Below are 4,003 nucleotides of genomic sequence, written 5' to 3'. Positions count from 1 at the left end.
CAATTCTTAATTTTTCAACCATCATTATAAAGTGGAAAATATTTGTCAATTACGTAGTTTGTGATAAGGACATTTTTTAAAATTTAATTATTTTTGTTAAGTTAACTTTTATAAATTCATTAGTTTTTTACTAAATTGAGTTTAAAGTATGAAATATCACTAAATCTAAAGTTTATGTAACGGCATATGTAGAACGTTAAATTTAATTTAAACAATAATAACAAAATAAAACAAAACCTGATCATTTTTAACTATTATATATTGTTAATTTCTGATTGTATTTATTAATTATTATTTGACATAAAATGTAAATAAATTATTTTGTATGTTAATCATAAATCACTCCTTACCAACCCTGTTTAATTCTTCTAAAAAGTGTTTTCTATTTAGTGCTTATTGGTAATTTTACATCTTTTTTTTTTCCCGCTCCTATTGGAGTCCTATAATGCCTAACTATGGTTGGGGGTCAAAGTTTTTCATTTTATGGGACTGCCACTCAATGAAAAAAGTCAACACCCCAGACCGGATTCGAACCGGCACCGCCAATAGACATCAAATTGGTAAGACTGTCTCAACCACTGAGCTACGGGCGGCCCTTCACTTTTTTGAACGATATTCGAAACTTAAAAAATGATAAATAAACTTAATATTACCCTTTTTTTAAAAGAACTTTAAACACATGATTGCAGAAAATAATATTAGGTTAATAACAATTCCTTTAATTTTATATTTTTATGAATTTATTTTAACTGAATCATTTAAACTGATGAAAAGCACGATGTTATCATTATGTAAAATAAATTTACGAATAATCTAAACCTGATTCAAATTAGGAAATTTGGTATCATAGGATTATCAATCCAGAAAGGAAAATTCTATTTTAATAAAAAAACCAGCCAATAATTGTAATTGGTCCTCGGATCAGGTAACTCGGTATAATTTACAAGCTGTATTTGAACGTATTATTACGTGTTCACAAGTCCTACCCTAGCCTCGTTATGAAACTTTATACGGGTACCACTATAGTAGGTTAATGCAATGTGACCTTCTTGGCTTATTCATAAGTTCTATTCGTTAATAATTATTTACATCCAAAAATAAGTAAATAAAAACCCAATGTTGATAAGCAAATAAAATTCAACATTGAAGAACTATCCGTCGAGGAAAATTATGATTTGGTGATCAAATATTGTTAGTAATGAACTGCCATATTTTGTTGTAAGCTTAAAAATCTTGGTCTTAGGACTGTGAAAATATGTTTGTTCTGGGGTTTATTCATCAGAACCCTTGAAATTGCATGCCATCGCGAGATTATTTACTCATTGAAGTCAATTTTATAACTGTTTTGATTTCAGTATCATAGAACATTATTCATGTGAATTTAATAATCGAGGACAAAAATGCCAAGCAGTTCTACTATTGGAGGTCACCATATCAGCTAGATCGTTCATGTCAAAAGTGGCCGGAAACCGCCCTCTTTTAACATTCCTAGCATCTTATCGAAAACAAGCACAGGACTTTATTACTTCCTCCAGCTACTAGCTGCTTCATTCCACTCATAGGCGCCCATTTCACCGTTCATGAACTCAGAATGAAGAAGGGATAATTCTCTTCTTCTAACAAACAGGGGAATGCCGACTTGGCAAGGGCGAAGATACTGACCTTTTTTCAAAAATTTGGCTTGGTGTCCTTCCATAGTACTCCAATCTACCACGCGGTGCAATCTACTACCACGTTTTTTGCTGTTTTAGGGACTCCACAGTTTGTTCACCAAGGGAGATATTTTTTCCGAAAGCTCTGCAGTCTTCCCACATTCTGTGCAGTGTTTCTATCCTGTGTCACTACCTCAGCCTCCCCTCTCTGCTGCGAAAAAAAAGGAGCTCAGTCAGAGTTCTCTTAGGAGGCATGTCATTAGCCATTCTGGCGTGATTTCCTGCCCATCTGACCTTTCTAAGCTTGATAAAATGGGAGATATCCTGTCCATCATACATATTGTATAGATCTACACTTTTCCGCTTCCTACCACCGTTTTCATAAATACCTCATACATTCAGTGCAACACCCTCCGTTAAATATGAGAAGGAGTTACTAGATGGCGGTCCCAAAAAAGATGATCCACTCCGATAGTTCAGAGGAAGATACTTTGCAGTAATGATACATAGGTCACCACTTCATAGTTTCTTTATATATTATTATTTTATTTAATTCCTTATTTCTGTCAAGCTTTATTTACCCCCTCTCTCAATAGTCAATCCTTTGCAGGCATTTTAACAGTATTAGATACCAGTAGAAAACTATTAGTATCCCCGTTACAAGCTTAGCCACCTTTGGGGAAAGGCCTTACCTAAATAGGTCTGTTGAGCCTGCAAAACCAAAAATCGTGAATCCTTCATAATACTCTATCAAAAATATCATGTCTTAACAACAATAATTTAGTTTTGAACCTCATATTCGAACATTCTGAATGGTTACTATTAACTGATTAGATTTGACAAAAAAATTGAAGATTCAAGTGCTAAAGTTTAATAAGATTTTTAAGGATTACTACGATTAATAATCTGAGTTGTTTCATCTATTGTTCAAATCAAATTATATTAGTAATACTACTAAGAAGATTAGACCAAGAATTATTTTAATAACAAAAAAAAATAATGTAAGTACCTTATTTTTCTAAAGTAATATTATTTAGAATCAAGGAGCCCCTTATAAGAAAGTTAATTATAGACTAGATTGTAGATTATTGAATATAATCAATGAATAATAATCCATCATCCTCGAAATAATATGTATGATATTTAGTTGTTGTAAGTGGAGTGGTTTATGACATGGTTTGCTTGGTCTGACTAGCAAAGCAACAATGTTTATAAATGGTAAACCAAAGGTGGTTAGTATCCTTGTCTGGCCAAAAAATTAGTTTCTTTTTTTTAAGAAAGAAGCTTAACTAGTTATTTTTTCTTCCTCCATACAAATGAAATTAAAGCTTTGTATTCATGGAAGAATTTTAGAAAAAAATTTCAATGAGATATAATACTGTGCATGGGACTAATCCGGTATCAACCTAAAATTCACATAAAAGTCGAATTATTGGTTTTACCAATTATGTTCGAACACAGATCCAGCTACCAACTGATAGATGGACTGTTGTAGCAAACGAATGACAATAAATTTAAAACAGATTGTGTTTAGTTGGTAACGAACGCGTCACAAAAAACATGTATTTTTGCTCATTCTTAAAATGAGGGTTCAAAACACAAGTTTAGTATTTCGCTCTTAATATAATTTTATGTATAATAAAAGTATCTCTCAATATTTAAAGGTGATTGCTAGTAGTAATTTTTATTTTTATTTAATTAATTTCTTTTTGTTATAGGATATGATGTACGTTACGCCTGGATGTTGACTTTCAGAGGTACGTTAGTATATAGAGAGGTTAGACAATACAAATCGGCTCAAATGCTGTTCACAGCCATTCGAAAGAATTGATATGAAAAATGCCAAAAGAAGGAGTTGTAGGTTTACTTGTATAGTATCTTATTATTTATTGCCAGTTCGCCAACCAATACTTTAATTTATAGACCTTAAAAGTTATGTAAGACGCCATAAAAATGTCTATATCATAAAACTGAAAGATTTATACCATTTTAGAATCATTTGTTATCAACGTTAATATTTTTATAAAATAAAAAATGCTCTGGAATGATGAAGATATTATACATCATTTTCGATTTTTTTATATACATAAAAAGGGATTAAAAATCATCTTACATCTGTTGTTGATTTCTTTTAGAATGTATATATTGTCCATTTGAATTTAAATAAACACATTAACACGCATTATATTATTGAACTATGATTTGGTCTAAACATCGGACAAATAATTTGAATTGGGTCATATAGACCCCCTGTTACGTTATGGGCTAACTATTACATGAATTTTTTTTTTTTTTTTCAAAACCCCTTCAAAATTTTAATGGCGTATTTACAAACAATGTACTTTCTCCTT

General features: G+C 31.2%; 1 protein-coding gene across 11 annotated transcripts in view; it reads left to right on the top strand.

The window, feature by feature from the left end:
- LOC106688163 (calcitonin gene-related peptide type 1 receptor) overlaps positions 1-4,003 on the top strand; it is a 564,568-nt gene that overhangs the window by 281,666 nt on the left and 278,899 nt on the right. For 9 of the 11 annotated variants that reach the window (XM_067052394.1, XM_067052393.1, XM_067052389.1 and 6 more), the window contains one exon: positions 3,371-3,409. The exons of the other annotated variants lie outside the window; for them this stretch is intronic. The gene's annotated coding sequence lies outside the window, so the exon portion shown is untranslated. The remainder of the gene's footprint in view (positions 1-3,370; positions 3,410-4,003) is intronic. 11 annotated transcript variants of the gene reach the window in all.

This window comes from Halyomorpha halys, unplaced genomic scaffold (genome assembly GCF_000696795.3).
Source record: "Halyomorpha halys isolate HHAL.00 unplaced genomic scaffold, Hhal_1.1 Scaffold41.1, whole genome shotgun sequence".
Classification (NCBI taxonomy): domain Eukaryota; kingdom Metazoa; phylum Arthropoda; class Insecta; order Hemiptera; family Pentatomidae; genus Halyomorpha; species Halyomorpha halys.
Note: the sequence above shows the minus strand (reverse complement) of the source record. Positions and strands in the feature narration are given on the sequence as shown.